The 26,308-nt window shown below is 31.6% G+C and overlaps 2 long non-coding RNA genes across 2 annotated transcripts; one reads left to right on the forward strand and one right to left on the reverse strand.

The window, feature by feature from the left end:
• Window positions 1-10,186: 10,186 nt before the first annotated feature.
• Window positions 10,187-19,784, forward strand: LOC134720328 (uncharacterized). Its single transcript, XR_010107749.1, has 5 exons — window positions 10,187-10,253; window positions 11,624-11,702; window positions 13,632-13,818; window positions 14,692-14,742; window positions 19,553-19,784. It is a non-coding gene; the product is annotated as an uncharacterized LOC134720328 (long non-coding RNA).
• Window positions 19,785-23,314: 3,530 nt separating this feature from the next.
• Window positions 23,315-25,124, reverse strand: LOC134707242 (uncharacterized). Its single transcript, XR_010105694.1, has 3 exons — window positions 24,926-25,124; window positions 24,194-24,247; window positions 23,315-23,391 (listed from the first exon to the last, which is right to left on the reverse strand). It is a non-coding gene; the product is annotated as an uncharacterized LOC134707242 (long non-coding RNA).
• Between the last annotated feature and the right edge of the window lie 1,184 nt (window positions 25,125-26,308).

Raw genomic sequence — 26,308 nt, forward strand, 5'->3', positions numbered from 1 at the left:
GGGGAATCAGGTTACAATGGTTACATGCATGGGAAATCTGGTTACAATGGTTACATGCATGGAAAATTAGGTTACAATGGTTACATGCATGGAGAATTAGGTTACAATGGTTACATGCATGGGGGAATCAGGTAACAATGGTTACATACATGGGGAATCTGGTTACAATGGTTAAACGCATGGAGAATTAGGTTACAATGGTTACATACATGTGGATTCTGGTTACAATGGTTACACGCATGGAGAATTAGGTTACAATGGTTACATGCATGGGGAATCTGGTTACAATGGTTACACGCATGGAGAATTAGGTTACAAGGGTTACATACATGGAGAATCAGGTAACAATGGTTATACGCATGGAGAATTAGGTTACAATGGTTACACGCATGGAGAACTAGGTTACAATGGTTACACGCATGGAGAATTAGGTTACAATGGTTACATACATGGGGAGTCTGGTTACAATGGTTACATACATGGGGAATCAGGTTACAATGGTTACATGCATGGGGAATCTGGTTACAATGGTTACATGCATGGAGAATTAGGTTACAATGGTTACACGCATGGAGAATTCGGTTACAATGGTTACATACATGGGGAGTCTGGTTACAATGGAAACATACATGGGGAATTAAGTTACAATGGTTACATGCATGGAGAATTAGGTTACAATGGTTACATGCATGGGAAAATCAGGTTACAATGGTTACATACATGGGGGAATCAGGTTACAATGGTTACATGCATGGAGAATTAGGTTACAATGGTTACATACATGGGGAATCAGGTTACAATGGTTACATGCATGGAGAATTAGGTTACAATGGTTACACGCTTGGAGAATTAGGTTACAATGGTTACATACATGGGGAATCAGGTTACAATGGTTACATGCATGGGGAATCTGGTTACAATGGTTACACGCATGGAGAATTAGGTTACAATGGTAACACACATGGGGAATCAGGTTACAATTGTTACATGCATAGAGAATTAGGTTACAATGGTTATATACCTGAAACTTTGGTGAATTGTTTAAATCATATGTAAATTTAAGTAACATATTATATTCATTTCACTGTTTAGAAAATTGTTCATAAGCCTTGTCAAAAGAAAATCTATTAAATTTTAATAATATTTCTTTTAAAAATGCAAACTTTTTTTTAAATAAGTTTTATGTCCGGTCTTTTATGACGTCGTCTGTGTTGCCAAAAGACACATTTGGTTTTTAAGACAAAAAGGTTTAATGAATGCATCTCTATAAAATTTTACTAGAATGTTCAATACCACAAAGAGAAAGTTTGGATTGATTTTGGGGTCTGTGGTACCAAAGGTTGAGAAATAAGAGACCAAAAATGGGACCAAAAACAAGCATTTATATTGTAGTTTCAAGGAACCACAACTTGTGTGTTAGTGTATGGATCTCTCTGAAATTGTAACACAAGGTTCTATATCACAATTGGAAGACTGGGTATGAGTTTGTCTCAACATACTATGAATGGACTTTTCAAGGTCATAACTTAAAAGTCTGTTGTTGTCCCGACACATTTATACTTTATGATAAATCTGTTTGAAAATGTCTGGATATGCATGTACAAGTATCTTAACTGACTTGGTGTCTTCTGTGAGTAAAATAAATTTATTTTTTTCTGCAACAGACCTCAGAGACTACTATAACACAGTAGTTTCAGGACCAACTTAGTCAAGGTCATTAAACTCCACTATAAGCAGGACTTTGTTAATGTTCACGTCAAGATCAATTACTTTAATATAACATTCAGCCTGGGATTATTCTTTTAAATAATTGTTTTATCTGAATTCACGAATTTTAAGTGATTATGATGGTGTGTTTTTTTTGTAAACGGACAAAGTCACAGGACAAAAATTCACAGGACATGCAGTCACTAATTTGGTAGGACAAAAAGTCACAAATAATTTGTTGACAATTGTTTAAATATATAAAAGACAAATATCTTGAAATATTTACTTTTTAATACATATATTCATATTAAAGTTTAGGAAATGTGTCATTATACTTGAAAAGTCAAGACTTATTTAATTTCAATCATGCTAAAGATATATTTCTTGGCACCATGAAGCCATTTAATTTATTATTTAGTGACAAACTACTTTAACATTTTGTTTTTTTTAACAATTATTTGATCATCTGTTATATTTTTTTGATAAATTTGTTTACAAACATGACAAAGTTGGTTAATATATAATAGTTCAAGAAAAATACAAAAATATTTTTGTAGAAATAATCAGTTATTATTCAAAGAAAATAATCAGAAAAAATGATTTGTGACTTTTAGTCTGTGACATTTTGTCCTGTGACTTACTGTCCTACATTTTTTCTCTCTGTGTGTTGACAATGACAATCCAAAAAAAATAAAATAATATGCTGGTTGTTAATCTTGAACAGTAAAAAAAAATACAAACAACATCTTCTACTCTTTATTTTAGTTTAACTTTATTATATTATGCTATTCCATTTTTAAAACTTGCCTCAAATTTAATGAATCAATAAACATCTTCCCCAATGTAATATTAACTTTATCATGTGTTTACAACTCACAATCCAAACTCTGTTTATTACATATAATTTAAACTCTGGGTATAACTTACAATCTTAATCCTGTTAATTACTTTTAATTCAAACTCAGATTAATACCTAATTTATAAATGTTAACATCTTGCGTATTGTCTATTCTAGAGACATATTACATATGCATTATATGTCCCTGTTATTTCATATTTCATATTTGCGTGGCATATATCTATATAATTATTTGTTTCAATTGGAAAGTTGTAAATTTCTTCAACATGTTTAAAGGTAAAGAAAGAAGACATGTTTGAAAAATATATATATAAATATAATATCAGAATTCTTGAATTAAAAATAAAAGTGTGTCCTTGTATTCATGTATATATATTGACAAATAACTTAGTATTTAAATAAACCCTAAAAAAAAAAGTTAGACCTAAAATGTAAAACCCTGCCCTTTATATATTGAAAATTTAACATACATGTAAAATGTGTAACTAGCAAAATGTCGGAATTAGAATCTGTCAACTTAAGACATTATAATGAAATTTTAAATTTGTATATATCAGAACTATAAACATGATACACACAAGTCATGTAAAATTCAACAAGAATAAACAGATTGTTGAAGAAGTGGTTGATAAGATAATCTATGTCTTTGTCTCTCTGTCATAGAACTTTATTTTTATGTCTTTATTATTATTTATTAATTTTTGGGCTTGATTTTCTAAAATAAACGAATAAAAATATAGTTTACATAAAGTTCCCACCAAATGAAAATGAAAATTTAATTGTTTTAATATCATGGAACAGAGATTATAATGTATTATATATGTCTGGTTAAAATAATGAAAGTAAATAAGACTGAATTGAATCATTTCATAGCATTATGAATGCGATCTCCTTTAAGAATGTAGGAAAGAAGAAAGTCACAGGAATATTTTTTGAACTTGTTAGAATAAACCTTTAACTATACAAATCCTTGAATAAACTGGGACTTAAACATGATGGGACTTGAAAATCTTTTGGTGGTATTTGGTGCTTACAAAACAGCAAAGTACTTGTCTTTGGTGCACCGGAAACAAAAGTTTTGAAACTTATGACCACAAATCAGTGTTTTAGAAGCACAGTGTGCATATATATGACATATTTGAAAACATATTGAAAGATCTGAGTGTCCAAATAAAAATAAGGCAGATCAAGGAGGGCCCGCCCTTCCCTTTTGTGAGAGAAAAAAATGGTTGATTATATAGGGAATCACTGTAGCATGACTGGAGCTGGGTCCCCTTAGGTCAGTGGCCCCCCTTTTTGAAAAATTCTGAATCCCCCGCTGGTGTCATTGTTCAAATTGCTCACTTGGTAAAGTTGAAGATGAGCTTCATTTTTAGTTACAATGTACTCTTTATAATATTCATAGGGAAGATGTTTGTCAATACATTTCTCACAATTGTTATAATTTAAAAAATTTAAATAAATCTTATAAATTTTTAAGGCTCAGCCTCTAGATGCATGATCTTGACCCAAGAAAAATTTATTTCTGTTATATTTGTGACTGTTTTGAATTAATAAGGAGATCAGGCATGAATATTGACACTAAGTCAAGAAAATGATTTGAGAATGCATGCATATAATCAGAGACATATAATACATAATGTATTATATGTCTCTGATATAATGTAATTTTATTCTTTTATTCACAATATATATGTGGTTTTTGGCTCTGATTCTTACCAATACTGATAAAATTACTAAATATATATTTACAAGTGACTATTATTGTTGAAAATCAATTGTATCTGATTTTATGCCACTAATTGGCCATGCAATATTATACAATTACTGTCTTTTGGTGAGGTAAATGTGTGGTTTTATTGACTTTTGAAAAACTGATATTCACTGAGGCCATCAAACATTTTTTTACCGGCAAAATTATACACGTAAAAGCACGCGACGTTTTGCGCAGTGAATATCCTTTTTCCGCAGGTGAATATGCTTATTTATTCCAAATCCCATTCATATAGAAAAACCTACTAATATTTTATCAATATGGAATAATCTATTTTATTCTATTCAATGAAGTCTAATATACGTCCTTGTTCTATTCTATTATGTGATGTAAGAAAAGATAAGCATATAAAACGTACCATAAATAAAATTTGGTATTAACAGATATTATGACTTAGCAATTAAATGACTTTTTAAACAGCACATTTCACATGACTGATGACCATGATGACTTTGAGCAAATTGCAAATTATCATGTGCAATCAACCATATCAGACACATATACACACTGATCATATCCAATAAACAATTGAATAATTAATGGTCATTATGGTAATTCTGGCTTATTCTCATTTCGCCTTAGCTGTCAAAATTTATATATAAAATTAATCCCAGTTTGCCTTAGTACAAATTTTCAGGTACACAATAATTAACTAAGGCGAAATGGGAGCTTCTGTCAACAATAAAATTATGTTATGTTTTGTTTGTATTGCAATTAGTTGATATTTGTTATTTTGATGTCAAATTCTACCATGAAATACTTTTTAAAGGAAAGATATTTTTTTTTATTTTTGGTGTCCCACTTTTTGTAGTTGCTCTTTTTTTTCCTGAAAGTATTTTTTTTTACTAATGTGTTATATTTTGTAAATAAAGTCTTCTTAGAGATGACAAATTGGATATGAACATTTCATATTTTAATGAATAAATAAAGACAAATAGCATACAAGTACAAGGCACTGATATACACAAGGCGAAATGGGAACACACCGTAATTCTTGACTTGGTGTCTTCCTCGAATGCCAACATTTTATATTTTACCTATTCCTTGAATGCCAACAAAAATATTTCGATGGATGTTTTTATAATAACAATAGGTGTTTTTATAAGTATTTAACTGTAAAAATAATTAGTGAACTTGGTAAAATTGCCACATTTTAAGAAAAGAAAAAAAGCAAAAAGGGTTTGAATTATTATGAATTTAAAGAAAGAAAGAAAATGAAAACATATTTTTTATTATTATTTATTAAATAAAAATTGGGGGAATGAAAAGGTTTATTAACGAATATTTTAATTGAACAATTAACTAAACTTTAAAAATCATCAAAAATAATATAATTAATAACTTCCATTCTGGCACTCTACAAAGTTTGGAGAAAATCCATAAAATAGGGTAACAAGAATTTAGCCTAAAGAGGCATGATATTTATTTGTTGTAAGTGGCTTTGAACTAGCTATCAGTAACTGCAAGTTTTCTCAGAGGCTGAACTAATGTGTCTTTTTGTTGTTTGGATATACAAGTACCTGACCAGGTCCATTGTGTAGTACTTTCTATTTGCATCCATCTGATGAGATAAGACAATTTTAACTGACTTTTATAGTTAGTTCGACTAATTGGTGAGAGCTTTGCTCATTCTTGAAGACTGAGCTATGGTTGTTAATTTTTGTGTTATTTGGTCTCTTGTGGAGAGTTGTCTCAATGTCGGAACAAAGCACTGTGTCAACAACATATTTGGCTAAAACATAATCAGCAAAAGCTTACATTTTCTTCTCTATTGGCAAATCTTTATTAAATATTCAGCAAATTTTGGTGCAAATGATATCCCTAAAAAACAGTAATTAGCGCAAAGGACTGCTGCCGTCTAAACACTGATAAGGGCTCCTTAGTGCACTAACGACTATACATTGCCACTAAGGACTAAAAGGAGTGTTGTTGTGTGTATTCTTTTTACATATTATGTTAGAGATTGTTATTTAACAATGTTTAATGCATAAATTTCAAATTTTATAGAAAAATAATCATAAATAGACAAGAAATTCAACATTATTTTTCTTTGATATGCCGAAAATCAATGAACTGTTTGACACGTACCCCAAATGACATAACAACTGATTAAACAATCATAATCTTTTTTATTTTAAGTAATAAACAATTATATCGAAAAAGATTTATACAATTAAATGTGTTGTTCTTATTAAAAATGATGAAAAAAACAATAATTTAGTTTTTGTTTTACTTCTTTCCTGTCAGTCATTTGTCACAGGTGCACGACTGTGATGTGCGCCAACTAACTGACTAATAAGTTAGAGTGTGGTCAGCTTGTTATGTAAGAGATACGAAGACATAAGAAATAGATATATTGATAAGTGTTTGTTTTCATTTTGATTTCGACAAAGATGCGTGTATGTACAAATGGTTTCACTAAAAATTGCAATTGAATTCAGAAAAAAAATCATTTGGCGTCCTTGGGGTTTATCAAAATCACTAGTTTTTGACCAGTTTGATATCAGGATTGAGTTCAATATTGTAGCAGCTACGTATCTGCTACAATATTGAACTGAACCCTGTTTACAAAGGCTTCATACAATACTTATTTGTTTGTATATGTTAGACATTTTTTTCTTCTTCTAAAAGTATAAAAGAAGTTGAAAAAATCATTTCCCTATTTTTTAGTCAGATTAAGTTTCATTTTCAAATATATAAAAGAGACAAATTATTTTTTTGCAAATGTTCCACAGTTTTTAGTACAGTATTACGAAAAAATTTCAGTATGTGTTAATTTAGAGCTAAAAATATAATTTTGACAGAGAAAGAGAATGCTTGCCTACGTATGAATGCCTTAAAAATATGCCTTTACTACATGATGTGTAAATACTTTTTTTGTAATACAATATGATTTTATTATATTATTATTTGAATATATTAACCTAAATATATCACATGAAAAAAATGAAAAAGCCGACAGAAATATTCTCAACTACAACTTCTTTAAATCTTTTTTTTTTCTTACATTGCTTAATGTCTTAATATATTAAAATAAATTTGAAAAGTGCACCACAAGAAACAAGCGAAAGTGTTTCAGCTCCATTGCAGTCTATTCAAACTCATGTCCATCGTCGCCTGTTATCACATTAAAGCACACTTGCAAGTAAAAATAAATTGTATAGAGATACGGGTACAAAACACATTAAAGCTTATGTGTGCTAACCAATGTCTAAATAATGTTGAATATTTCGTTTATTTATGATTATTTTTCTATAAAATTTGTAATTTATAAATGCATTAAATATTAATTTTTACCATAATATGAAAAAAAATACATGTAACAGCACCCCATTTAGTCCTTAGTGCACTTAGGATGCGTCTGAACACTGCTAAGGAGTCCTTAGTCCTTGGTGCACTGAGGACTCCTAAGCAGTGTTTAGACACACCCATCATGCTAGTTGTCAGAGTCTCAGTTATATGACAATAAAAAATATTATAAAATTTTGCTGTAATAATTAATAAATCAATTATGAAAATATGCCATGTATGTGTAATAAATATATGTTGAATATATTTATTCAATAGAGAAATAATGAATTGCCTAAATTTTATTAAAAATAAGTCCTAAAAATATTATCTCAAACATTTGTTAAACAACACTGAATGCAGATAAGTCTCTCTAAGCTTGCTAAATATAAACAATTTTGATTTTGGAAAATTAATTTTAGAAACACCTTTTCAATAGAAAAAGACAGGCATTGTGAAAGTTTGTATTATCATATGAAGATGACATTCATTTAATCTTCAGTTGTCAAAAAGTACATGTAAAAAATAACATTTATATGAATTGATAGAATTATAGATTAAACACTCTGTTTCAAATGTCTCTGGTTCAACTGATTTTTTTATTTCAATTTTTTTGTATTTTTTTTTGGATCATAATCACAGTAATTAAATTTGACAAACACATATATTTTACCTGAGACACTTTACCTGTATCAAAGTTATGTAATTTTAACACTTCAATGCAGACATGAATTCCCTTTATCCTTGAATACCTTGTGTATTAATTAGCAACAGGGGGTAAAATGATGGACACATAGAGCCATCCTGGTGGACATAGTTTTATGGCCACCAATAAAAAGATAGTCACAAGTAGTGTAACCATTGTAATCTGACTTCCCATGTATGTAACAGATTGTAACCATTGTATCCTGATTTTACATGTATGTAACCATTGTAACCTAATTCCCCATGTATGTAACCATTATAACCTAATTCTCCATGTATGTAACCATTGTAACCTAATTCTCCATGTATGTAACCATTGTAACCTAATTCTCCATGTATGTAACCATTGTAACCTGACTTTCCCATGCATGTAACCATTGTAACCTGATTCCCCATGCATGTAACCAATGTAACCTGACTTTCTCATGCATGTAACCATTGTAACCTGATTCTCCATGCATGTAACCATTGTAACCTGATTCTCCATGCATGTAACCATTGTAACCCGATTCTCCATGTATGTAACCATTGTAACCTAATTCTCCATGTATGTAACTTGATTCTCCATGCATGTAACCATTGTAACCTAATTCTCCATGCATGTAACCATTGTAACCTGATTCCCCATGTATGTAACCATTGTAACCCGACTTCCCATGCATGTAACCATTGTAACCTGATTCCCCATGTATGTAACCATTGTAACCCGACTTCCCATGCATGTAACCATTGTAACCCGATTCCCCATGTATGTAACCATTGTAACCCGACTTCCCATGCATGTAACCATTGTAACCAGATACCCCATGCATGTAACCATTGTAACCAAACTTTCCCATGCATGTAATCATTGTAACCAGATTCTCCGTATATGTTACCAGATTCCCCATTTTGTAACCTGATTTCCCATGTATGTAACCATTTTGTAACCAGATTCCCCATGCATGTAACCATTGTAACCAGATACCCCATATATGTAACCATTGTAACCAGATTCCCCATGCATGTAACCATTGTAACCAAATTCCCCCTGATTCTCCATGAATGTAACCAAGCTGATTCGTCATGCAAGGGTTGCCCGGGTCATGCAAGGGTTGCCCGGGTTGCCATGGTAACAGAAATTGCATGTGTGTAACCAGTGTAACCAATGTAACCATTAGGTGAAGGAAAGTTACAAATAAACTGGAGAAGTTGTGAATAATAAATGATAGTTTGTATGGGTGTAACCAATGTAACCAATGTAACCATTATGTGAATGGGGGTTACAAAACAAGATACCTATATTCAGGTGCACATTTTGTGCCTTATATGGAAACCGGCGACCAAAAAATAGAAATGAACAAGATCCAAACCAACTGCTTTTAGATTTGAATTGAATATGTGAAAATTCTTAATTACATTTTATTTAATGTTGAGTAAATTGTTATGAAAAGTAATTAGTGATTGGAGTAATTGCATTGCTTTGATGTACTGGTTAAATTTTCAAATCCTTTCTGAAAAACAATTATTAGACAATTCTCTGTATATACAGTAAATTATTTAATACTATATTTTCATAGCGTTTTCCTTTGAAGGCATATATGCAATCTTTCTTTTCTTCATTTCTTACGTTTTCCTTGGTCGCCATCTTGGAAGTACACACCGATATCCATAATTTTATAATGATCAATATTAACTTACCTGCAACTTTTTTTTAATTTTTAAGTTATAAAATACACTTCTATTATAATTTTATTCAATAATATATGTTTAAAAGTCACTTAAATGTGTTAATATTGATATTTGAAGAGTTATTCGGTAATTACATGAGTTATTCGGATAATAACAGTGTTATTCGGTAATTCGTGTTACCCCTGCTTGAACTGGAACATTGATGGATTTATGTACCCACTTTTTTGTACTTGGAAAGCGCAACGAAAGGTAAATATAATCTTAAACTTGTTTTAAATGGATGAGAGCAGATACTAGTGCTATAATTTACAACCTTTTGAATTTATACCGGCGTACATGTCAAATGTTATGCATGCACAGGCCGTCAGGGGTTTGTTACAATTTGCCGGGTTTACTATCTATCCATACGAACCCCGATAAATCGTGGTTGCATAGTAAACCCGGAAAAGTGTAACAAACCCCTGTGATTCATGTAAACCCGTTAATCAGTCCAAGAACGGAAGCAAGACAACTCGACCTGCTGACAAATCTCCACACAGGGGACTTACACTTTTTCACTAACTCGCCCGGTCCCCACTGAAAAAAAAATCCCCCCACTAAATAAAAAGTGTGTAATCCTGTCAAATATATACTCACTGCCAAATCCCAACTTCAGGCACTTTTGAAATTTTGTAAAATCCAGATGAATATTAAAGACAAGTCAAACGAACACAGTTAAAACATGTTAATTGGGTAACAAAAAAGTCAATGCTATAACAATGATAAAGGCCAGCCAAAATATGAAGTAAAGGAAATATACCAAAAAATATATTAAATATTGTGAAAGAGCACAAAAGAAAGAAATTCATTGGCACCACAATTTTTGAAATCTGAGTCGACTGGTTCAAAGGTTATTTTAATAAAATTAACGGTACCAATTTTCTTGCACCAGATGCGCATTTCGACAATACATGTCTCTTCAGTGATGCTCATGGCCAAAATATTCGAAATCCAAAGCTTATATAAAAGATGAAGAGCTATAATCCAAAAGGTCCAAAAAGTTTAGCCAAATCAGTGAAAGGAATCAGAGCTTTGCATGAGGGAGATACATTCCTTAATTTATAATAATTTCTAATATTTTGTAACAGTAAATTTTAATAACACAAAAAATCCGTATTTTCATGCCAGTACCGAAGTATTGGCTACTGGGCTGGTGATACCCTCGGGGACTAATAGTCCACCAGCAGAGGCATCGACCCAGTGGTAGTAATAAAATTAACGGTACCAATTTTCTTGCACCAGATGCACATTTCGACAATACATGTCTCTTCAGTGATGCTCGTAGCCAAAATATTTGAAATCCAAAGCTTATATAAAAGATGAAGAGCTATAATCCAAAAGGTCCAAAAAGTTTAGCCAAATCAGTGATTATGTTTAAAAATTTGTAAAAAAAAAACATTGGGATTTTTTTTGGCTATTTATCAATCTTGGGCTGCAGGGCATCTTTGAATAAAATGCTATATGTAAGTTTAAACATTCATACCTTAATCGTGTTCATATGGAAATTTAAAGCAGGCAGAGGTTTAAAATATATTAACAAATGTACATTGTAATGCCAAAATATCTCAACTTTTTTTTAGCAACTCAAAGTCATGCTGTCAGGCTGTGTGTTGTACATAGGAAGTGGACCCCTGGAGGAGATGAAAGGTCTATTTAATAGTACGTTATATTAATATATAAATATGAAAAAGTGGTATGATTGTCAATGAGAAAAGAGAGAAATTTGTACAAATTAAAATTCACTTGTTCTCCAATCCTAATAAAACTGTCAAGATTCACATGATATTGTAATGTTTACATTATTATTTTCAAAATACAATATTGTTTACACTAATGAGAAAAGACTACTCTTCACCAGAGATTAATTAGAAGTTAATAACTATAGGTCACCTTACATGTACATCATGTACATCCTTCAACAATGAGCAAAGCCCATATCTAATAGACAGCTATATAAGACCCCAAATGAAAATGACAAATTTGTAAAAGATTTCAAACAAAATAAATTAACTAGACTAATTTATGTACAAAAAAAGAACAAAAAAAACAAAAATATGATATACAGCAACAAACCAAACCACTGAATTACAGGCTGATACTCATGTACAGAATGTGATGGGGCTAGACTAGTAGTTTTTTTTTTTTATGTCAAACCCATCTATCTGGGGATATTATAGTGAACAAGGCCTAACTCATCAATCTAAAAAAAAAAACAACAGAAAGACATCTTACACATCCCCTTAACAAAAAAGACTAAGTACATATCTGAGAGTACTCCCTGAGTTACCAACAGCTAGTTCAAAGCCAATATTAAACAAGAAACCTTGCCTAGTTTAGTCCATTTATCAGATACAGTACTTCCTTATTTTAAAACAGATAAACTTTTGGTGTAATTATGAATAACTTTAAATTTCAAAGTACATGGTCATGCATATAATGTACATGAGCGTAGCTACGTTTACGTCAAAATGCCTGGGCGTACACTTATATTTGGTATAAAAATCATCTAAATAAAAATAAAAGTATTGCATTGTTTATAAGCAGTACATCAACCTTCTAAGTCTTTCTTCAATGGCTTGTAATTGCGAAAAAAATTGACGAAAATTAGTATCATATTATTTCTGTTAAATTCGAAATCTACCGTGAATTCTATACTCACTTTCTCCCCTTTTTTTAAACCAATTCATTATGAGCTGAGATTCGGTTTGTCTTTTTAGCTCACCTGGGCCAAGTGAGCTTTTCCCATCACTTTGCGTCCGGCGTCGTCGTCAACGTTCACTTTTACAAAAATCTTCTCCTCTGAAACTACTGGGCCAAATTAAACCAAACGTGGCCACAATTGTCATTGGGGTATCTAGTTTAAAAATTTTGTCCAGTGACCCGGCCAACCAACCAAGATGGCCGCCATGGCTAAAAATAGAACATTTGGGTAAAATGCAGTTTTTGGCTTATATCTCAAAAACCAAAGCATTTAGAGCAAATCTTCGTCGAATTTAATTAACAGGATTTAGCGGGGGGGGGGGGGGGTTAAGTGCATAATTTCTATATGTCTATATTCTGTTATTCTTTGGTCATTCTAATCTATTTAGTAAGAAATATGCTTTAAATTATGTGTCCCTTTGGAATTTGCCACTGCACTACACAAACGAAACCATTTATCAATTTTGATTTATATCGGATTGTAACCAAACATTGAAAAACATAAATATTTCGATTTATTTGTGATAAATTGGATATCGGAGGAACAACAATCAGTTAATCAGCTGAAATTAGTCATGCCCCGCTTTAATATCCACTACCAGCAGTTTCTTTGGCCTCATCACAGAGGTTTGGGCGTACATGTAGAAATGACCTAGCTACGCCAATGATGTATCATGATTATTAAATGACTTATTGCCCCAAGATTGGCATTATACAATGTTATAAATTATTTCGGAATCAGAGCTAAAATATAACCACTTTTGTTCAGCTCTTTACTCAAGGGTCATATTGATTTAATTTTATTGATAAGAACATTCCAATGTTTTTGTATAGTCAAACTTTTTCATGGCAAGTTTGGTGGTTTTATTTAAACATTATTTCTTTTAGCACTTTCAATGAAAGTACAAGTCCTTCAAGAAGTAGGAGAAGCTAACATGGCTAAGCAACAGAACAGAATTCATTTTAGGCATTGCTTTCTAGATTAAATAGATAGTGGAGTCATAGATCTTCATATTGATTTTATGTGCATATCAATATGAGGAGCACCAGTCAATGAATAATTGTGTGATGAGAGGTATGTAATGTATGTAATGAAATGAAAACTTAGTTTGAATATTTTTTCTTGTCAGACTCTGTACATGTAGTTTTAAAGATTTTTTGTACGCCTGTCTGACAAAAATTTTGACGGGTCTTATTATGGTATACAAATAATTGTCTGTCCGGTTTCTACATGTCAAACCGTAACTTGAGAACTGCTTATCCAAATTTCATGAAACTTAACATAGTTGTTTCTTATGATGGTCAAACAGTCTGTATACTTTTTGTTGTAAATACACGAAATAGGATTTAAACTTTGTGAGTTACAGGACTTGATAACTAAAACAGGGGTGTGTACTTTTCACATGTCACGCTGTATCTCAAAAATATTTTCTGATAATTACTGCTTTAAACTTCACACACTTCTTAATTATATTAATCAAAAGACCTGTATACTTTTTGGTGATGATTCAAAATTTTTAATTTAAAGGTAATTGATTTTTTTTAAAGGGGGGTATAGTAGGGTTCATATGATCCATTGTCATGATTGTATCTTTAAAACAATTAATAACTATTGCTTAAAACTTTACACACTTCTTAGTTTTATTAATCTAAAGATTTGTATGTTTTTTGGGGATGATTTTTCCACGTGTCGCGCGGTATCTCGGAGACTATTTATGATTATTGCATAAAACTTCTCACACAAGACTAAGGGCTTATCATGCGCTCATGGCGCAGCTGTTTATTAAAGTTTGAATTGATAATTATCAGGATTACATACAGGCAAAACATACTTCATACTGCTACATTGAAGACCCATTGGTGGCCTTCGTCTGTTGTCTACTGTAAGGTCTGGTTGTTGTCTCTTTGACACATTCCCCATTTCCATTCTCAATTTTATTTTTTACAGAGTTTGTCTTTAGTGCCATTTGAAGACAGTAGAGTGCCTCCCTGGATTCAGGTAAATGCTCTTATAATATTATAGTGTATAATATACTAGATTATGGAGTGTGTGTCCGAGCGAAAAGACCCCAAGGGTGACTGGGGTATAGAAATATGGTCACTTGGTCTTCTCCCGACCGGCAGTATAACGCTTGCCGAAGTGGGGCGTCCGCTTGGCTGTGCGGGATGTATCAAGTTTGCAGTCACGTCCGGTCAGGAGGGGGATGTTAAATCCGATGTCTCGTGTAAAGAGAGTGCCACGCTCTTTGCACGTTAAGAACCCTTGCAACAACTCTTTGAGGGGTCCGTAGGTGGCCTGTTGCAAGGCAAAATTTCTGTCCCTATCCAATATACCCTCTTTTCCAGTGGCAGTCCAAATTTCCCCGACCATCCTAGATGACCTCTATTACAACAACCTACCTATTGTATTTATTGTTAACTTGATCCCGTCCTGAATATGCATGAAATATTTGCCACTGGACGTTAAGCAACCAACAATCAATCAATCAATCCGAGCGAAAAAAAATTCTATGTTCATTGCTCCAGGAATATTTATCAAAAAGTAGTATTTTAATATTCAGCTTCATTCATCTAATCAGTCAGACGTCAGTCGCTACCCTGATATTTCCTATAGATCTGTTCTTAAATTTTTCAGGTAATTTATGACAAATAGCGTTCGACATCTTTAACAAAACAGTTTTATCATTTTCACATAATTCAATTTATTACGTGCTAGTTCATATTCTGGACGCCAGTCTTTGCTCCTTTCGCGGATTATTCAATGTGAAGAGTCAAACATTAGTTTTATCGTTCAATAAATTCAAAATAGATGATAGCCATTCATTAAGTATTTGCAAAAATATAACAATTAAATTATGTACATGTAACCTTGGAGTTTTTTCAATGGACCAGCATACATAAAATATGAAGAGATGAGGTATGATCTTTAATGTGACCAACTATCAATTAAAAGACCATAGGACAAAGCTCATTAAGATGTAAACATTCACTTGACACTGTATAGCCTTAAACAATGATCAAAATTCATACCATAAGGTAACTTATAAGGATACAAAATGTTAACCAATGAAAAAATTAAAACAACATGTACAACAAACAGTTATGGAAGACAGCAAGAACCTACTCTCAAAATTAACCAGAAATGACTAGACTCATCAATCATTGTCAATAGCTATAGGTACTTAAAAAAAAATGTGCAAAAATTTTGTTTTCTCAAACTGAAATATCTATCCTTCAACATGTTCAAGGAATTTAGTGTAATAACATTTGTCACTTCAAGCAGTTTAGGAAAGTATGACTTAAAATGCCAAAATATTGAACTTATCAGAAGGATATTAAACCATAACAGCGTTAATGAATATATATGTATTGCTTTTTGCTGTCAGAGATTTTTTTGGTGGCAAAAGCTAGACATAGCGATTTTAAATTCTGTCTTTGGTATGGTCAACAATTAGGTTTAAATAGTCTCTTTAAAGTTTTTTGGACATCAATAACTTTGTCAAACATACATGGAATTTTATAAAATTGGATGACATGTATTTTGGTTTATCTGACCAACTTTGTTTTATCTGACCACTAGAACACACATATTGTGTATTTGGGTTTTTTTTCTGCTTAAACCCATAATTCATAACATGCATAATTTATTGAAACTTTTCCCATAATCCCATTGTGCATCTCCTTTTTATGCCCATGCTGAAGCAGAAGGGCATTTAATTTTTGTCTGTCTGTACATCCTTACATACTTGTGTTGCAAAATTGGTTTCCATTCTCTAGTTCTATAGTTTGCCTCAATCAAATGTTGTAAAACTTGTTGTATACAATGCCTATAACCACAAAATGCAGATCAAGTTTGAATTTAAGTGGCATCCCTTTTACCGTTCTAGAGAAATGCCCCTTAAAAATTCCTTAACTTCATTTCTCAATCTGCTGAGTTCTCTTACTTAGGCAGCAACCATTTGATTTTCTAAGGGGGGGGGGCTATGGTTTTTTTTTCTGTGCAAATTTTTTTTTTCGCCTTCGGCGAAGAACAATCTATTTTTTTTAGCGATAAACCGAAAATATTTTTTTTCTTTCAATTTTAGCATTACATATAGTGGCAGCTGAGGGTGAAACAGACAATTTTTTTTTCTCAGAGTCCGAAACAAATTATTTTTTTCACCAAAACCTGGAAACAAACTTTTTTTTCCAAAAAAAACCATAGCCCCCCCCAGAAAATCAAATGGTTGCTGCCTTAAGGTTTGCCTCAACCAAATGTTATGAATCTTAAACACAATGCTTATTAGTACAAATGTATAACATCAAAACTAAGATCACTTTTGGATTTTGGTGACATCATTTTTATTGTATAGAGTTATGCCCCTTTACAAATGAAAAAAATGGTGATTTTTTTAGTTTCTATTCTCTAACTAGTAAAGAGTTTGCCTCTCCTAAATACAATAAACATAAACATTACAGTAGTTTTTTAACATTCTAAAATTAACACGTCCACTTGTATTTTTGTCCATTTGATGAGTTAAGACTTTTTCAACTGATTTTTATACGACCTCAAAATTTGAAAAAAAATTCGTTGTATATTGCTATCACGTTGGCGTCTGCGTCGTCGTCGTCTGAATACTTTAATTTTCACTCTAACTTAAGTAAAAGTGAATAAAAATCTATGAAATTTTAACACAAGGTTTATGACCACAACAGAAAGGTTGGGATTGATTTTGGGAATTTTGGTTCCAACAGTTTCGGAATTAGGGGCCAAAAAAAGGCCCAAATAAGCATTTTTCTTGGTTTTCGCACCATAACTTTAGTATAAGTAAATAGAAATCTATGAAATTTAAACACAAGGTTTATGACCATAAAAGGAAGGTTGGTATTGATTTTGGGAGTTTAGGTACCAACAGTTTAGGAATTGGGGGCCAAAAAGGGACCCAAATAAGCATTTTTCTTGGTTTTCGCACCATAACTTTAGTATAAGTAAATAGAAATCTATGAAATTTAAACACAAGGTTTATGACCATAAAAGGAAGGTTGGTATTGATTTTGGGAGTTTTTGTCCCAACAGTTTAGGAAAAAGGGCCAAAAGGGTCCAAAATTAAACTTTGTTTGATTTCATCAAAAATTGAATGATTGGGGTTCTTTGATATGCCTAATCTAACTGGGTATGTAGATTATTAATTTTTGGTCCCGTTTTAAAATTAGTCTACATTAAAGTCCAAGGGCTCCAAAATTAAACTAAGTTTGATTTTAACAAAAATTGAATTCTTGGGCCTCTTTGATATGCTGAATCTAAACATGTACTTAGATTTTTGATTATGGGCTCAGTTTTCAAGTTGGTCCAAATCAGGATCCAAAATTATTATATTAAGTATTGTGCAATAGCAAGAATTTTCAAATGCACAGTATTCAGCAATAGCAAGAAATCTTCAATTGCACAGTATTGTGCAATAGCCAATATTTTCAATTGCACAGTATTGTACAATAGCAAGAAATATCTAATTGCACAATATTGTACAATAGCAAGAAATTCCAATTGGATTTCAATTGGAGTTATCTTTCTTTGTCCAGAATAGTAGTTGAATCAACTTAAATCATTGTTTTATATATACAATGTATATTCACTTTTACTACCAACTGATAGATTAAAACAATCTTTACCATTCCGTGATAACAAGCACTTTTTTTACATTTTAATATTTTATGATGTATTTAAATGAGTAGTTATTGTTGCAAACTTCATTAGAAATTTGAATTGAGATCAGTTTTGAAATAAGGGAAAGGGGGATGTGAAAAAAAAATTGGGCGGGGGGGGGGTCAATTTTTTTCATTTCAGATTTCATAAATAAAAAGAAAATTTCTTCAAACATTTTTTTGAGAGGATTAATATTCAACAGCATAGTGAATTGCTCAAAGGCAAAAAAAAAACTTTAAGTTCATTAGACCACATTCATTCTGTGTCAGAAACCTATGCTGTGTCAACTATTTAATCATAATCCAAATTTAGAGCTGAATCCAGCTTGAATGTTGTGTCCATACTTGCCCCAACCGTTCAGGGTTCAACCTCTGCAGTCGTATAAAGCTGCGCCCTGCGGAGCATCTGGTTATAGTTAGTTCTCATGTTGTACTTTTATACCACTGTCCCAGGTTAGGGGAGGGTTGGGATCCCGCTCACATGTTTAACCCTGTCACATTATTTATGTATGTGTCTGTCCCAAGTCTCTAATTCAGTGGTAGTTGTTTGTTTATATGTTACATATTTGTTTTTCCTTCATTTTTATGCCCCACCTACGATAGTAGAGGGGCATTACGTTTTCTGGTCTGTGCGTCTGTTGGTTCGTCCGTCTGTTCCACTTCAAGTTAAAGTTTTTGGTCAAGGTAGTTAGTTATCTCGTTTGAATTGCCTTTTAAAGCCAAATATGCGGTATGGGCTTTGCTTATTGTTGAAGGTCATACGGTGACCTACAGTTATTAATTTCGGTGTCATTTTGGTGTCTTGTAGATATAGACAGTTGTCTCATTGGCAATCATTGTTTTTCATTGTCATTTCTGGGCCTTTTATAGCTAACTATGCGGTATGGGCTTTGCTCATTGTTGAAGGCTGTACAGTGAACTATAGTTGTTAATGTCCGTGTCATTTTGGTCTCTTGTAGATATAGACAGTTGGCAATCATACCACATATTTTTTTTTATATATGCGGATACATTATAAGCTGTTTGAAACCTCTTAAGTGAATTACACTTTTAATTATTATCGAATTACTTAATTTACTGAAGTCAAATTTCATGAATTTATATTATTTTTAAATATTTTATTTCAGTTACCATTCACAGTGAACACTATGAAGAATAACCAATATAGAACATAGAAGACTACCTCACAAACATGGAAAAACTTCACAAACATTTGAAATATTACAAGAAAAATCCAATATTTTGATTCATGAAGAAGACATTCATTTTGACATTCATGTACATCTTGTACTTGGAAAACTGAAGAAATAAAATTGTGAACAAAAATACTTGAAAATAAAGTTAGAAGTTTGAAATTTATATTTTGGTGTTGTACTAAGAAAGTTTGAAGAAAATGGAGACATTCAAAACTGTAAAAAGGAAACTGTATTTTACACAATCACTGTTGAGGACAATTACTCTTGATATAATATGATCCAAAGATCATATAAAAGTAAAGAAATTTGGTTGAATTGCCAATGAGAAAAATATTCACAAGAGTTGTTTAAATGATGTATATATAGTAAGTAATATCAGGTCACCGTATGTCCTTGAACAATGAATAAAAAAACCAAGCTATAAAAAGACCCAAACATAAGACATGTAAGAAGAAGAGAAAAAAAATTAACAAGTTTTGAAAAATGTGAAAATGAAATATATGAACCAGAGGCAAGCACTAAAATACTTGGGATATTGTTGCTGTACTCTTGAATATACATGTAGAATGTTTAAATGGATTTTAAATCAGAGTTATCATCAATATTCACCTTTTTTAGCAACAATTTATTGTATGACTGAGATTTCTTTACCAAAATCCTTGTGTGTGTATATTGCATTAGAAACATATTTTAGCTGCACACTAGGTGACTATAAGGAAACACAGATAACAACTATATTGCTTTAAAATGAAGTACATATTGACTGTTCCATCGAAAGTTCGGGCATTACAACTGTGACATAAAAATCAAACCATACATATATATATTTTTTCAAAAAAAAATCAATTCTTATTGGTATAAAATTGAAAATAGAAGATACCAAAAGTTGGCAAAACATTAACAAGAAAAAAGAAGTTATCAAATCCAGACAATAAAAACAATAAAATAATTCACTACATAATTGATCATGACTACGCACGATAATCATGTGTTTTGTTAAACACATGATTCTCATGCGTAAATTTATTCCATGTAATACGCACGTACCTCTATACGCATAATTTGTCGTGCGGGAATCATGCGAAAATCATGCGTGAAATTTACTCACGATTATCGGATGTAGCTCGATTTGGGCGTTTTCCGTGCGAAAAAAAAAGCATGATTTTCGCACGATTATCATGTGTGGCACATTTACTAGTGTACTTCTCTAATATCTTTTGTAGATTTTTCCTCATGACATGGCCATTTTTATATGGTCTGTCCTCCAGATGTATGACTTATGATTGTTTTCACTTGGAATGTTCTCAATCTTTCTACCACAATGTTGTGTTGTAGTAGTTGTTTCCTTTCGGTTAGCGTTTTCATAAATAGCTATCTGAAGATCTACAGGTATTATCTTCTTTTTTTGAAATAGTAAGTATTAAATACTATGTATCAGTTTTACGTTAACAGATGCACATTTCGACAATTAACGTCACTTCAATGATGTGCGAGGCAAACAAATACTAAATTCAAAACCTAATTAATTTGATACATTCGATAAGGACCTACAAGTCTAGTAAGGTTCTTGCGAAAGTAGGAAATACGAATAACATGTTTACATTACAATCAAAAAGTGTCTTAAAACCACATTAAAATTCTTAATTCTTTAAGAACAAATCGTTAACATTTAAATATTTTCTATTATACAGGATAGATGATTTCACCGCAACCCTATCAATGTCTGACTCAGAACCCGTACAATTGTATTGGTGAATCTTACTAAAAATATTAAATATGTATCTCTTTCTATAAAGTCCATCCTGTTAGATTTGATCTTCTTATTACAGTTCAGCTTTTATTTATATTTTTTCCCAAGCGACATTAGATCAAATGACATTGTTATTGATTTGAAAGCATGCTTTACGAAGGTGACATTATTACATTGGTATAAATGCATATAAAATCGTGAGCGCATTATCAGTTTCATTGCACATTTTTATGTCCACAGTGTCCTAAACACCGGTTACGCCAACAATTTATATGTGTGTTTCCGAAACAGGAATTTGATTCCAGTGTCTTCCGTTTTTTTGAGTCAATATTATTACCAATAAAATGCTGATGACCAAAACGCAAACAAAAGTGACTAAAACAGGCAAAGAAATAAAGTCCGTTAAATACTGTTTAGCAGTGGATTTCTTTTGTCCCTTTCCTTTTGTTATTTGAATGCCTGTAAAAAAATGAAAAGTAACTTTATATATCATTTGAAATAAAAATGCAATTTTAATTGTGTTATTTTTTTATTAGCTATTAATCAAAATTTTATACAGATGTTTCATATAGGAATTGAAACAGGAAACATTAGTATACCGCTGCTCAAAAGTCTGTTCTAGTACACGGATGTCTGTGTTTTTCAATCAATGATTTATTTTTTTATATTTCTTTAGATAAAGTAGTGGTATTCTTTAAAATAAAATTCTCAATCATGTTGTCTTTTAAAGTACACGGATGTATGTGAAACTTTTTTTAGATTAAATGCAAGTCAAACGATGATTATTTTTTTCATTTCTTTAGAAATCAAATTAAATGTTTCAAAGGACTGGTATCCTCCGGTCAGGCTTTGTTAATTCCCTAAATAAATCAATCAAATATTTCCCCCCAAATTAGCATCTGAGATTTTATGGTACACATTTTTTCGTCATCTGATTCTTACCCAGGGGGCCTAGATTGACCATCACTAACCCACTCTTTTACAATCAAAGAATTTATAGGCAATGCTGTACACTATTTGGAATAAGAGAGGTGGTCATTTGTGATTAAGCAAACAATATTCCTTTTACATGTGAATATCCCGCAACGTTACTTCAAGTTACGTATAAGATGTGAGACAGATAACCGGTCGGGATCATAAGCTTTTCCCGGAAAACATATTTCTTCTCCGTACCCGTCTCTTCATATTATTTCTGACATATATGCCGTTAATGTTTCTATTACTTAAGATGAAACGCATACAGGTATACCCTTTTCCTAAAAAAAACATGTAACCGTCTCATTTATTGGCCTTAATTTGAATGATTGGTATGCAGAACTTACAACTTCTATATGCAGTGGGGTTAATGACGGAAAGGTTAGGGTGATAAAGGATTAAAAGGAATATAATTTTGCGAGACAAAGACATCGTCACTGTATTAACAGTCAAGTTGTTATATTTAACGAAGACAAGATAAGCTGAGTACGGATTTCTTTGGCATCAGTAATATATGTTGATGAGAAAATTAAGACATAAGTTTCCTTGCCTTTATGAGCTGTTTTTGCTGGGCGACAAAATATCTGAACATATATCAAGAATTGACGCCTTACATAAGACAAACATCAGAAAGATGCAGACCGGGATATGGAGAAAATTTAATAGACATATTATGCACTACAAGAGTAAAAGTTGACCACGCCATCAGAGAATGAAAAATACCCACAAAGTTATGAGGACTATTTGACGATTCACATATGTTGTGACCATAAGTATTTTGCATGTATGTGTCTTCGAAAATACTTCGCATGATATTAAACACATCATTTAATTTGAATGGGTATCACAATTTGATTTATGCTTTCATTTTGAGAAGACCACTTATTTTTCGTGAACTGTATTCGGTAGTGTAAGTGTAATCCTAGGTATAGTCCTAGTTTCCATAAATGTCTATTAATCACTCATATTTTTTACTGAGTCTATTCTTACTGGATAAATGTATGACTTTGCAACCACTGCCACAAATAGTACAAGATGGTTTAATCTGTAAAAAAGGAGATGTTAAACAAACAAAAAAACTAATCAGAATATTTAAATAAAACATCTTTTATAAGTATTCCTTATTATTAAGGTAGATAAAGCATCAACAATAAAAACGTTTAAACAACTTCAAAGTTTATTGTATGTGGTTTTGACTTCTGTGAAGTATGCTCTTAATGTTTTTTTTTTGTGTTTTCAAACGTAATCAATAGATCAGATGTGAGTACTTTTATATTCACAACTTGAAATTTCATCGATATGGTCATTTATATAAATGAACTATTATAAATCGTCGAATACCTTTTTTTTAAATACGTTTATTTCTGCCCAATTGATAGATAACCGGAGCTGTGTTTGGCAAAACTTTCGGAATTTCGTATGTCCAATGCTGTAACCTTAGTCGCATTTGGCACCACTTTTTGGAAATTTGGATTCTTAATGCTCTTCAACATTGTACTTGTTTGGCTTTATAACTATTTTGATGAACGTCACTGATGAGTCTTATGTAGACGAAACGCGCCTCTGGAGTACTAAATTATAATCCTGGTACTTTTGATAACTACTTCATTAGTCTTTTTAACTTTTTTTATATTCAATCCATCAATAATGGACCCTTAAAGACGAAAAACGCGTCAGGTATATATAATTATATAGCTGGTATCTTTGAGGGTGTATTGTTCACATGATTTATTTTCCAAGCTTTTGGTTTCAAGCGTATATAACGAAAAATTTCTTAGAAACACCTGTATGCGCGGAAAACATATCATACCTGATTTTGCTTTTAATTTACTGTTAGCCATACTTACTTTTATTCTATATTTTCCTGTTATGTGTAACTCCTTAATTTCCGTTACAATTTCCTAGCAAAAAAAGAAAAAAAAGAACTGTAGTTTGAGATGACAATGAAAAACTTATTCAATGGAATACAAAAATTGCATAATATTCCTTCTATTTTTTATTCTAAGTATACTTTTCTTCATTCCATACTTGTCCTAGAAAAAAATCTATAAGCTTTTGTCCTGATGGAAGGTCCGAAATACGCTAGCAACGTCATGGCAAAATATTAAAAAGATTTAGAAGGCAAACAACAGTAAACAAAACACAAATAGAAAAGTAAAACAATAATCCATGGCCACCAAAACCGGTTATGATATCAGGTTCTTTGGGTAAGAAGATCCTGTTTTCATTTGTTGAACCAATCGTGTTGCGCTTGTTAATATTGAAAGAAAAATATATCCTCTTCTAGCAATATCATTGTCCAATAATTTACGACGTAACAAGAACGAATTCAAAATTGTGACCACAGCAAATGGACATAAGCGATGATAGGACTATAGTCTCTATATACAACTAATAGTATAAAACACGCTATATCAATGTCAAAACGAAATGTACTGTTCGAGTCTGTATAATTTAATATGTACAAGAGCCTGGTTTATTCCAGTTAATTTTTCGATAACAAAATAAACAAACAACACAGCTCGGTTATTTCCAATTAAATAAACTGATGGTTTTTGTTTCAAATACTAAAAAAATACCTGATCATGAGGTACGGGTATTCTCTCACTGGTATACAGTTCCTCATTTAAAGTTGAAATATTGACAACTGTGTAGCTAAAAGAAAGAGTCCATATGTCCTTACACTCTTTAAGAAAGTGTGTACATAAATAATTGGCTTGAACTTTTAGTTTTGTAGTATAATATGCATCTATTTTGGCCTCCAAACAACTGCAGAAACAATCTGAAATACACAAGATATACGTTAGTGCAATTTAACTGTTTCTATATCAACATGTAAACTGAATCGAGGCTTTTGTTTAAAAACAAAGTATGCATAATCAATGAAATATAGTCTGCTTGGGTTTATGTATACTCAAGTTTAAATCAAAAGTATATCAAAATATCACTAGTTCTGACGTCTAACTGTCAATCTAAAGTTTTATTATTCTAATTCAGTGGTCAAGCTGAAGCAACACAAACTATTGTGATATTTTCAAATGAACTACATATCAATCCAATCATCCACTATTTGCTGTTTAGAGTCTATGTCTTTTTGGTTAATTATTTGCTCATTTGCTCTTGTTTTTTGTATAACCACATATATAACAGTCATACAGAAGAGAAAGTGAGATACATTTACATCTCACAATCTTAAATAAAACCGTGTTCTGATATTAAAATAGAATGAAACAGTGATAGACTTATATGGAGAATTTATACCAGAAGAAAACAATCTAATTGATAATAAAAGCATTTCTATTTACCTTTCTTAATGACTTGGTTCATGCAGTCTGTACTAGAATCATATGAACATTGACATGTCACTGATTAAAGTAGAAAAATACAGTTTTAATTATTTCTAGATTGTATTTTCCACAAAGTTAAAAATGCGATTACAAACTGTTTGTTTTGGGGTATTTTCTTTAACTTTTCACAAACAGTGGCTTATGCAAAATTATTGTTTATTTGCAGAGAGAAATGCAAGTAATCTCTTGTCTCCTATAAAACAAATTTTTAGATAATAACTTATTTACAAGGAATACAGAACATTATATTTGATCTTAAGTATACGTGAAAACTTACCATCTAATATCAATGCAACACTGACTGCAAATCTCAAAAGATAGATCACTGTTGAAAGCATGATCATATCTGTAAAGTATATCAAAAAAATATAAAAGTAGAGACAGTAAACAGGAGAAAAGATGAAAGTGCATTAAAATTTGAATTCGAATGATTATAATTGACATAAATTACAGTGGAAAATGCTTTATACATACTCAGAGTAGAGGAAATTAAAACTCAAATAAATATGGATATTTTAGCGTTTTTCGAGACGAAGGGGATACAAGAGGGACGAAAGATACCAGAGGGACAGTCAAACTCATAAATCGAAAACAAACTAACAACGCTTTGGCTTA

Source organism: Mytilus trossulus, chromosome 1 (assembly GCF_036588685.1).
Source record: "Mytilus trossulus isolate FHL-02 chromosome 1, PNRI_Mtr1.1.1.hap1, whole genome shotgun sequence".
In the NCBI taxonomy this organism is placed as follows: Eukaryota; Metazoa; Mollusca; class Bivalvia; order Mytilida; family Mytilidae; genus Mytilus; species Mytilus trossulus.